We start from the raw sequence: 12256 nt of genomic DNA, 5'->3' as shown, positions 1-12256 counted from the left end.
TAATTCTCTAGAGTCTCATCTTCCACCCCAGGTGTTGGGTGGATGGGGGTATCATATGCCGTTCTTCACTTCAGGCTGGGTGGAGGTGGCTCAGCCTTTACCACCAGTCTTGACTTGTTATGGGCAGGCCAGAATGACGATGTTGGCTAGTCCCTGACACAAATCCTCCACAGTTCTGTTCTAGATGTGATGGGGCAGGCAAGGATGATGACATTGGCTATCCCCTGACACAAATCCTCCACAGTTCTGTTCTAGATAGGATCGGACATAGGCTGGTAGCAAGCATATGCTGAGAACCTCAGGTGTGTATTCAACAGGAAGGAGGTCTTGCTTCTTCCAGGTGGACTGTTAAGCTCTGCTGTGTGGCCCAACCCCTGGCCTGGAGCCTCTGGCAGTTTCAGTGAGAGAGGGAGATATTGCACAGAGCATTGGTTTGCTGTTTGGAGGCTGGGGTGACAAAGGCTTTGGTGTGATCTCGGAGCAGTGAGGAAGGGATCAGGGAAGTCAGAGTTCCTCAAACCATATCTGATTATTGGATCTGCTGTGGATCTGGAATAGTGTTCTTGTCACTGATAAAAAGTGATCTTAGGGGCTTGGTCTGAGGTGTGGCTCACTTAGTAGAGCACTTGCTAGCATACATGGTGAAGTCCTGTGTTCCATCCCCACCCTTGCACATAACCAGGGGTGACATGGCACGTCTGTAATCTTAGCACTTGGGGAGAGGATTAGAAGCTCATAGACATCTTTGGTTAAAAAGTGAGTTTGAGGCCAGCCTGTATCAAAAATGAAAATGAGAAATGGCGGTAGTAAGTTTAATGGTAAATCAATTAACCACTGAGTTCATCATTGAAACTGCCACTAGTAGGATTACCTTGATTTCTGCTGAGGAAGACTTTACTCAAGTCTTGGTTTCTGTCTGATAGAGCTTGATGTGGCAGGTGGGGTCTTGGCTAGATAGAGTATTGAAATGACCGTGAACCAAGATCTGGAGGTTTCAAGGCACTGAATGCCAGTTTTCCTTCCGTTCTTGGAACATAGGAAGGCCTATGTTTTGGCACTGGGCTCCTGAAGGGCCCTGCTGTGGTTTTCTGGCCTCCAGGTCTTGTCTACATTTGTCCATATTTATAACCTTGCTGCAAACGGACACTTTCCCATTTCTTGCTTGTTTTATAATAGAGCTGGCTCTCTCTCTGCCAGTTCTGGACTTAGGAAGACTAACTGGAGGGAAGCAGAATTCCCCTCCACTGCAAGTGGGCTAAGGGTTAAGGTTGCATGCAGGTGATAGGACACAGTGAATAACACAGAATCGCAGATAGCCCCAGAGCAGCAGCTGGCGGTAAACACATCCCCCCAGCCATTTTTATCTTTTCAAACCATGGCTGACACAGTTAGGATGTGACAGTCCCCTTGCCAAATTGTGCCTTTGGGGAGTCAGGTGGGAATTATGTGGCGGCAGGGAAAGGTAAAAGCATTTATATTCCACTTTTGCCTTCTGTGACCTTGGGAAGCCCTAGTACCTGTGCTGTGGGGGTATTTTGTGTTGCTGTGATCATGTACTCTATACCACTTTGGGAAAGAGAGGTTTATTTTGCCTCACGATTCAGAGGTATTTCCATCCATCACCAGAGGAAAGAGAGTGAAGTTGACTTTGTTGTGAGAGCCTGGGGTGGAGTGGATGAGAAATCGGGGAGAGCACAACTAGGTCTGCGTTCACTCTGCCAGCCGGGTCTCACTTGCTAAAGGCCACAGAGCACTCAGGGCCACCAGTTGGGAATCAAACATTCCAAGTCCAAGCCTTTGGGGGCTATTTCTGATTCAAACCAAAATGGGTGATACCTGCTGTGTTTGTAGCACCTACCAAAGAAAGAGTTGCCGTGAGAGAAGTGCCCTAAATCATGGCACGGGTGATCACTGGTCACTCTTATTAGGCAATCCCATGCCTCTTCGCCTGTCTCCAGGCTGAGACACACATTCAACCTATTTGTGATTACAGGAATGGTGAGACTTAGTACTTTCTTCAGGATGGGGATTTCCAAACTCCCTGGGGTCAAAGCTGTTTAATGAGATTTCATGCCTTCAGAGCGGCTCCACATTCCTGCCTTAACACAGGGCTTCCCAGGGCAAAGTCTGGTCAGCAGTCAGCTGCTTCAAGGGCATTGGCTGGCCAATGAGCGTTTTCCTGGAAGAAGTTACCCCTTGTGAGCTCTAGGAGCAGAGAGGATAGCTCATGGGTACCAACTTGGTAGGGACCTGTCAGCACTTGGTAATAGTCTACATTTGTTCTGTTCCTGCAAACCTTCAGATGCCCTTTGACCCACAGTTGAGAAAGGAAGGTTATTGATTTCCCTCAATTCTGGCAGGAGTCCTGGCACAGCATCTGTAGTAGGAGGATATGGAAGTGTTGCAGTCAGGTCTTACAGTTAGTGTCTTACAGTTTTTTTTTTTTTTTTTTATGTGAAGATGACTCTTCCTGGGGCTGTCTGTGTACAGAAAGTGCAGGTTTTGGTGGGTGGGTAGAGAGCTACTTAACTACAGCTGGGAGGGAGCAAGCCTAGCTTGAGGATGTGTTCATGGATACCACAGTATATGGTAATAGGCCCCTCTGGTTGAACATCCCTAACCTGCCAAGTCAATTTCCAAAACGTCTTAATTCTCTCACTGATTGTATTGTGAGTCAAAGATTGTCCTGTTACCAGTTTCAGATTTTGGAGAGGTAAGGATTTCAGAGTTTCAGAATTATGGATGTTCAACCAGTAAAACAGATGCACACGTATTCTGACATTTGAGAAATGCCATAATCAGAAGAAATTCTGGCCCCAAGAGTTTTAGATAAGACACATTTACCCTGTAACAGAGAGACTATGAGTAACTTATATTTGGAGTTTGAGGCATCCTAATGTATTTCAAATTCTGAAACAGAAAAACAATGGAGTTTTTAATACATACAGCTTAGTTAGTACCTGCCTTAATGAGGTAAAGGGCCATGTTGTTGAGTCTTATGCCAGCTCCCATTTGGAATGAGTATGGCTGTGATGTTATGTTCTTCTCTTTGTAAGCGATACATTTAGGTTTGTTCTAAGAACACCCTGCTGTTGTGCTCATCATCTTCCTGTTCAGTTTATGTGCACAGACAGGGAGAAAGGAGATGTGGCTGGGTTGTGCTGCTAACACAGTAGATTTGATTTGGAAGGCTGTAGTTTTTGACTGGTGTGGTTTTTACATAGAAGGCCCAGGGCAGGAGGCTGTGGGGAGGAGGTGGCCAAGGACACTGATGTTGCCTTGAGAATGGTGTTCTGTTTCTCCTGTGAAAAGAGAGGATGCCACTGTCATGGCTTAGGGGAGACATTAGAACATTGTCTGTATTGTATAGTGATGGCGAGTCCTCTATCTTGACAGTGCAGAGCTTGGGATCTGGGTGATGATTTTGAGTCTTTCTACTACTTTAGTGCATCTTGAGCCACAAGTAATTTTCAGCACCCTTGTTTTTGGCTCCAGGAAAACAAACAGTTGATGGCTCAGCCTCTCGTGTTTGTCTGTACCTAAGGGAGGCATTTCTTGTTTGCTCAGATGGGCTGAAGGCTTTTCCTTCTGCTTGATCCACCCCAGGAGCCTAACAAGGCAGCTGATGGATTAGCATGGAGCTTTCTGGACTTCCTCTAAGAGAGGCTTTCTAAATGGTGAAAGTTGGTGATGGGAGACTACACATACCAGTCTCTTAAATTCTTCCTTGTGACCTATAGGCTGCTATCATAGCCATAGTATATAATCATATTTAGGTTGTGCATACCCTTGTTCTCATTAAAACACGACCACAATAAGCTCCGTACACATCTATTAACTGGGCGCCTGTGAATACTTTTCAAGGACGTATTTCTAAAGATAGGCTAACTTGATCCTTTCAGATAGATATTTGCCTAACATTTGAAACCCAAGACATTAGCATTTTCGACTTTAGTTTTCCAGTGCCTCCCGGTTTGTTTCTTTGCAAATCATTTGAGAGAAGATGTCTCTCAAATTCAGAGTCTAATTCAGAGTCCAGCCTTTCTAATAAGAGGGTGCATTTAATGCCTGAGCAATTTAAAAAGAACAAAACCTTGTCCAGCATGCTTTTCCTGTGAGGGCAGCCCAGCTCTGCACACTCCAGCTAAAATCACACATTCCTGACTTGTGCTGTGGGGTGCAGGCTTTGTGGTGTTCCACCCGGTAGGGTGGCTGTCAGCTGTGTTTACCCTCAGGAGGGAGCCTGTGGACATCTGACGTCTGAGTTGGCATCAGCATCATCATCCGCTCCAAAGGGGATGGTGTAGGGTGTAGGGGAGCCTCTGTAGACTTGATGTTGAAAGAACAACTTCCATTTAGTAGAGTGAGCAAGGCAAGAGTGTGGGTTTGCCACCCCTAGGGGTAGGTAGACCTTATTGGTTCAATGATGTTGCCACCTTTGCCGCGTCTCCCTTTTAAAAAGCTGTGGTTGTGCTGGAGTTACAGCTCAGTTGTTGGATGTCTGCCTAATATGTCTGAAACTTCAGGTTCTATCCCCAGTACCACAGACACCAGGTGTGTGGTGTACACCTATCATCAGAGTTGGAGGCAGACAGATCAGAAATTTAGGTTCATTGTCAGCAATGTAGCCAGTTTGAAGCCAGCCTGGGCTACATGGATCACATAAAACTGACCATTTTAAATTTTTTTTAAGGTATGGTTTAGGGTTTAGTGATATTTAACTCACTGAAAATATCACCCTGTCTGGCCTCCTGAATTTGTTTATCTCCTAGAGCCAAGTCCCCTTTAAAGAAAAGCAGAGGCACTTTCGAATCTAAACACTGTGTTCGGTGCTGGTGCACCGCTGAAGGCCCAGAGCTCAAGGGTATCTTACACATTTGGGGTCTAAGTGACACTAAGCTCTGCTCCTATAATTTCCCCAAGATGACCTAAATTGACAACCCAGCAGGTAGAAGGCTGAGTCATCCTTTGGGACATTCTTTAGGGAGGGTCCTTTGCTTCTACCTGGTTGGTCTTCCCAGCCCTGAGCCCAGCCAGCCTGCCAGCCCTTCGCTCTGCCTGTCCACACCAGTGAGCAATCACAAAGGAATTGGTGCTGTTTTGCTTCTAGCAGTTTGCACGGTGCACCCTTCATAAGAAATTCTGTGACTTCAGCACTGGAGGGGAGACACTTAATCTCTTTCCTAAACAACCTTGCTCCTCAGACTGCTGTCTCTGCAGAGGTGTGAGGGAGGGTCTGGGTTGGGTTGGTTGAAGGCAGCCAGAGCCCCAGCCTGGTTCAGCAGGACTTTGCATAGGCAAAGAGGGGTGTCTGTCTGCTAGAACAGCAGTGACGATCAGAAGACAGACCGCAAGTCAGGCTCCTTTTCCAGTGCAAGTTCTAATCTTTTCTAGGTGGTACAGAGGGTTGGCAGGAGGTTCGGTGGTTAAGAGTGCAGGCACACTGCTCTTGCGGGAGGACCCACATCAGGTGACTCACAACCACTGTTAGCTTGAGTTCTGGAGGACCCAACGTCTTTGAGCATACTTCCCACCTTCCTAATACTCACATTATTAAAAATTATAAAAATATTTTTTAAAAGTAGTGCAGGAGCAGGGAGGGGTTGGGGAGAGGGCTCAGTGTGTAAAGTTGCCTGTTGTGTAAGTATGAGGACACGAGTTTAGATCCCCAGCAGTCAACCAAAAAAGCTGGGGAGGCAGAGACAGAGGGACCTGGGGTTTGCTGACCAGTCAACCAAGTCCATGAGCAATCCAGGACAGCGAGAGCCTGTCCCAAAAGTAAAGGGGAGGGGCTGGTTGGTGAGTTGGATTGGTGGTTATGGTGCTTGCCATACAGGTCCTGCTGACCTACCTGGCTTTGATCCTGGGAACCCAGGTAATGTGGGAGAAGAGAACCAACTCTACACAGTGCTGTGGCAAGTTGTGTGCTCCCCACACACATCATACACATATTAATAAAACAAAGGGAGAAAGTAGCCAAGGGGGCACACTCAGTGTTGACCTCTGGCCTCCACAGGGAGGTGAAAAGAGAGACAGGAAAGAAAAAAGTGGTAGAGCCCTGGGCCTATAGCCCAACACTTGAGAAGCAGAAGTAGGAAGGTCATGAGTTCAAGCCCATCTCAGGCTACAGAGCAAGAAAAAAATCCATGAGACAGAGACTGGCAGATCTCTGTAAGTTCAAGGCTAGCCTGGTCTACATAGGAGTTTCAGGACAGCCAGAACTATTGGGGGACGGGGGTGAGAGAGAGGACTGTGCACTGATACCCTGTCCTGGGCACCGGCACTCATTCTGAAAGTGCAGTGCCCCCTTGATCACAGCCCCACACTGCCTTCCTCTCTTGATCATTTTTAGTTCTGGGCCGGGTTTTGTGCTGACATCTGGAGGCTGGGAAAAAGTTAGGGAAAACAAAACAAAACTCAGAACCCAGCTGGGTCCAGCCTGTCTGGTGTGACTGTGTCAGCAAAGGCCTGACAAGGCAATGAACTCATTCTGCTAATTGTAATGACTGTGAGGCCTTTAGCAGGTTATTGGGCCCTGAACATCCGTGAGCAGCAGCTTTGATGGCGGCCTCTCCTAATAGCCATGCTTCACCAACTGGTTTAGTAGTGCGTTCTCATGCAGCAAAATCAGCCACCGCCCATTGTTGAGAGAAAAGCCAGGCTGGCTTTAGAAAAAAGAATTCTCTCTTGTTTTCACTTGTCTTCCAATTCGCAGAACGTTCTTTCTCTATTCAGCCCTTTGCAGTTGCTAAGAAACTGCCATTTTGGAAGAGGGGCAATTAAAATTTGATTTCAATTTAAAGATAGAGCAGGCGAAGTTATCTATACACCTACAATGAATGGGTTTTCCAAGAGGGCACCGGCTGCTTCCAGGGCCTTCCTGGGAACTCGGCATGGCTTCAGCCATGTGCCAGAGAAAGTGACTTACAACTTTTTCTTTTCCTTCCTTCCTTCCTTCCTTCCTTCCTTCCTTCCTTCCTTCCTTCCTTCCTTCCTTCCTCCTTTCTTTCTTTCTGTGTGTGTGATAAGTGCTGTTGAACTTTTAAGGAGAAAAACTCAGGATACTGGGACATGCCAGGAAACCAGGAACTCTGGGCTTGATTAATTTATAGGTGTGATTTAGGAGCCCGGTCCTCCTCTGACCCCCGAGCTACCTGTTTACTGTGTCTGAAGACAGGAGGCGTCTGCGCTGTCACAGAAAAGCTGTAGGTCTCTTGTAGGCTGACTTATCATCTTGTCTTGAGGAGTCCTGACATGCTATAATGTTTCAGTGGTCAATTAACAAAGATTTATTCTTCGTCACTCAGGTATTTCCCCTCTTCCCCCCAGCTCCATAATTACCTTGGAATGAAGCGGGCTGTTGTCCTTCTACCCTCTTTGACTAGGTCTTGGCTCCCAGCTACAGAGCAAGGCTTAGGAGAGTTAATGTGTCCATTTACTCTCCCAGCAGCTGGGCTTTCTGCTGTCGTGAAGTGGACACTTGAAGCAGGGCGGTGAGAGGGAGAGTGAGGGAGAGACAGGCAGGAGGGCATTTTTTTTTTTTTTTTTTTTTTTTAGCACTCCAGTCTGTATTAGCTAAGCATTTATTCATGGGAACCTCATTCCAGAGCTGTAGCCAACTGTCCCATTGGCCACAGCCACACCCTTTGGGCTGCTTTAATGTCGCGTCTTAATTTGAAATTCACACAGGGGCTACTTGAAAGCCCCCCCCTTTCCCTCCCCTCTTTGGGTCCACGTACCTACAACCTGTAAGTCCAAATTGTAACTATTTTAAATTGCAGTCAGGAAATAGAGGTAAGCTGCCCATCAGCCTATCTGCCTTTTGTGTATTTATTTCACTCCCGTGGAAAAAAAGAAAAATGTGTTTTCTATAATATCCGAGAGTTCAACATGCCATAAGAGACGCTGGCCTCACACTGTAAATCCTGCCTGCTGGAGGAGATGTGATTTTTGGTGTCACGTAGAAGAGCTGAGCCAGCACCGGGCTTCAGACTCTCATCCAGAAATAATTCGCAGACTAACCCTTTTATTTCAGTGAAAAGTTGCAAACGTGCGGGCTGTGATTCGCTTGGGGCTGGATGAGCTTCTAGAGGACTGTCATTCTCGGCCCCTCACCCTCTTTCCTAAGTCCACTGGAAAGGCCACCTGCTTTGCCAAGCTTCCTCATCAGCCATCTGACTTGATTGCACCCCAACTTTCCAGAGGTTTTCCATGCACTTTAACAACTTCCTGGCAGCTGCCTTTTGCTGACACCCCCCCCCCCCCAACAAGGTCTCACTATGTAGCCCATGTTGGCCTTGAACTTGTGTTCCTCCCGTCTCTGGCTTCCGAGTGCTGGGATTACAAATATGCACCTTCAACACTGGCAGGTCCATAGCTGTTATTAAGGGTCTATTGACACCAGTGGAAGATGGATGGCTGAGGAGGACAAGAAGAGGAGCGTGGTACTTGGCAGATGTTGGCATCCTGGGACCTTTTCCAAGACGTTTCAGGCCTCATTCTTCGACTTGTTTAAGGGCAGAGACTAAGGTTGCAAAGGAAATCAAAGCCCGATGTGGAGAAATGAAACATGAGGCCTACTGACTTTTAAAAAACATTTTAAATAACATTCTCTGAGGTTTCATTTTATACTGAGCGCAGCTGTAAGAAGTTTTGGGAGACGGTGTAAGGTTTCTATTACACAGCAACCGTACTTGCAGTTTTTTCTGCCCAAAGTGAGAAAGAGCCGAGAGGGGAGAGGGAGTAGTTAAGAGGTTATTTCGTATAAGGTGAGAAAATTTGGAAAGATGAATTCAAGACTGCGAGCTGTAACATTTGGTATGCTGTAATTTGCAAATGCAATAACATTGAACCATCGCAAAGGTCTCTTTTTTCCCTTTGGGTGAAAATAGTCCGGATAGCTTGGAATAACTTAATAACCGGAGCTCAGCAGCCCTTTGACCACAAGTAAAACAAAACGGCAAGCTCTGAACCAGGCCCTGCCAGTGTTACCCCAGCGACGGATTCCCTGCCCAAGGCTGGCGCAGGAGGAGATGTTGCGTTCTCAAAGCACTCCTTGTTCACAGGCAGGGTTATTTGGTATTACGTGTGTAGTGTTTGCATGTGAGACAGTTTATTAGAAACAAATATAGCTGAGGAAAAGGGCTTGCCATGAAATTCAGTAGATCTGGCTCAAAACCTTAGAGATTTTGTAGTAGTTCTGTTTCTAAAGAAAGAGTGTCAATAGTGTGCTCATGCACACACATGTACAAAAGCATATTTGTAAGTGCGAGATTGGAAAACAAAGGCAAGGGATAAACTGATACCTAAAATTCTTTCCTTGGAGCTGGAGATAGCTTGGTGGCTAAGAACACACGCTAGTTTTGCTGAGGACCTCCCCAAGTTCAGTTTCTAGAACTCATGATGGGGGCTCACAACTGCCTGTAACTCCAGTGTTAGGGGATCTGGTGTCTTCCTCTGGCCTCTAAGACATTCACACACACACACACACACACACACACACACACACACTCACACACACACTCACACACACCTACTCATATGCACACATAAGCACTTTGTGTGTGTGTGTGTGAGTGTACATGTGTGCATACATTTGTGGAAGCTAAAGACTAGTGCTCCTTAGTGTCCCTCCAACTTATGTATGTATGTACATATGTATGTATGTATTGATTTGCTGATTTACTTATTTATTTATGGGCAGGGACTCCCATTGAGCCTGGAACTCACAGACTTGTAGAGGCTGGCCATTGAGTTCCAAGGATATTCCTCTCTCCACTGCTTTAATTTCTCTCAGACATGTGCTATCACCCTGGCTTTTTAAAGTTTCATCTAGAGTTGAACTCAGACCCTCCAGCTTATGTAGAAGATCCTTGATTGACAAAGCCATGTCCCCAGCCCTACAGACCTTCTTGATATTTAACAGGTAGAAATGAGCATCTTTTGTGAATTTGACTGGTGCAACTCCCCAGCAGAGAGCTTCCATCCTGATGGTAGAACTCCTGGGACATAGGCTTAGTGAAGACAGAGGGGACATGGTTGAGGGGACTTAACTCTGTACTTCCCACATTAAAGGGCCCAGCTGTGAGTAAAGAAGACCTTGGTCATTGTCTGTGGCACATGAGTCGCTCTGCCCAGCCTAGAAGCAGCACATCGTCCTGTAGAGTTGAGGCTTTCCTGTGATGTGTGAAGAAATTATGTTTTGATATTATTTTTCCAATCAGAAAAATGAACAGTTCATCTTCTCTGTTCTCTGCTCAGCCTACATGGATGATAAAGGAGCAGATGAATGACTGTTTGCGGGGCTCTGAAATTCTTATCTTTATTGTATGGAAATCTAGGTGTCTATGAAGTGATGGAAGATTCCAGAATGAAATGTGCTCAAACTTTTTCTTGCTTTTAAAAAAGTTCCTTAAGGGCCAGCAACAGGCTTATGGAGTAGAGTCAATTTGTATATGGTCTGGCTCTGGTTCAGCAAATTCCACGGAATTATAGTTTAATTGGAAAGGCCCCAATACAGAAAGACTTAGAGATCTATCATTCTAATTTGCTGCTTCTAGTCCATCGCATAGGAAATCTCAAACATGAAGCCATTGTTGGGCTGGTTTGGTAGTGATGGTATGTAGGAGTTCTCCTTATTTCTCTTAACTATTTTTTATTGTTGTTATGAGATAAAGTCTCACCACATAGCCTTGGCTGGAACTTACTCTGTAGTCCAGGCTGGCCTCAAACTCCTAGAAATCCACTTGTCCCTGCCCCCCAAGTGCTGAGATGAAAAATGTATGCCATCATGCCCAGCTCTGTCTGAACTATATTTGTTTGGTGGAACTCATGGTTGGAGAAAGAGGAAAGGGGAAATATCGGGGTGTTTAAGCACATATTTGTGAATGGGCTGTCCACTAGGGCACATGTAGCTATGACAGAGCCGCTGTGAGGAAGGTCCAGTAAATTTATAATTACAGTGCTTTTATATTTGAGATCAAGCAGCAGCCCAACCTATTAATTCTTTCTTGTTTACTCAATAATTCATTCATTTGTTCATTCATTTAGTAACATGTGATATACTCCTAATGTAGCTTTAAGTGTATAGTATCTCATTTTCAATCCTAGGTAGACCAGATCTCTAGAATGTATTCATCTTATGTGATTGAAAGTTTATATTCTGTGATTACCCATTCTATTTTTCTTCTTCTCTTCCCTGGCCACCGCTATTCTATTCTTCTGATATATGGAGTTGAGAGTTTTAGATCCCTCCTATAAGGGATCACACAGCATTTGTCCTGTGACTGATGTATTTTCCCTATATTATATCCTCCAGATCCACTACTGCTGTCAGTTGGCATCAAATTGCATGATTTCCATCTTTTTAAAGCTAGTTTTCCCATTGTATATAGAGACCAAAGTTTTTACCCATTCTTCCGTTGATGGGCATTGAAGATGATTAAATCAAAATCTTGGTTGCGAATAGCCCTATAATGGATGTATCTCAGATCTTCACTGAAGTGAGGGTTGCAGGATCAGATGAATTGCTTTGGGTTTTTCACTCCAAACTTCTTGACCTTACCCTAGTACAGGAAGTAGTGGTGCAGAGGTTCACCCTCCAGGCCCTCAACTTGTCTTACTATGTTTTTAATGATAGTTTTGATTTGAGTTTTCCTAATGATTATAGATGCTAAGCATCCTTTCAACTACTTATTAGCCATTTGTATGTCTGTCTTTGGAGAAAGTTCTTAGTCTATTTTTAATTGACTATTATTTAGTTCTTGAGGGACCTCAAGTGTAGCTGTCAGCACACCTGACCCCATCTGTCTGTACAATTCTTCTGAGAGCACCTCTCATCTGGAGAGGAGCCTCTGGTAAGACAAGGAGGAGTATGCTTTGTTGAGATTTCTCTGAGGCTAGAAAAGAATGACAAAGCATCCCTCCTATGGGGCCTCCCCTGAGACTGTAAAATTTAGCCTGGAAACAGGAGTCTGTCCCTGTGTTTCTTTAGTACCACATCTGAAAAAGTTAAGGAATATCTATGTATACACATCTGGTGCCTGGCACATAGTGACACTTGGTACTTGTCAAATAAATGACTAACTAAAGAAAAGAGTAGTGTCATGATAAAAGGATGGATCCAGGTAGTTTGGTTTCATCATCACTTAGGACATTAGTTTGCAATTTACTTTTTAAAGCAGGGAATACCAGACTTCCCAGACCATTTTAAGCAATGAACTGAGAGAGATCATGTATAGAAGAACCTCTCTTGATA

General features: G+C 45.2%; 1 protein-coding gene across 7 annotated transcripts in view; it reads left to right on the top strand.

Moving 5' to 3' along the window:
• The window catches only part of Fgfr2 (fibroblast growth factor receptor 2), a 98613-nt gene that overhangs the window by 47128 nt on the left and 39229 nt on the right, over positions 1 to 12256 (top strand). The gene's annotated exons all lie outside the window — the stretch shown is intronic.

The sequence above is a fragment of the Phodopus roborovskii genome, unplaced genomic scaffold (assembly GCF_943737965.1).
Source record: "Phodopus roborovskii unplaced genomic scaffold, PHOROB, whole genome shotgun sequence".
Taxonomy (NCBI): Eukaryota; Metazoa; Chordata; class Mammalia; order Rodentia; family Cricetidae; genus Phodopus; species Phodopus roborovskii.
The sequence above is the reverse complement of the archived record's forward strand: the minus strand, read 5'-3'. Positions and strand labels throughout refer to the sequence as shown.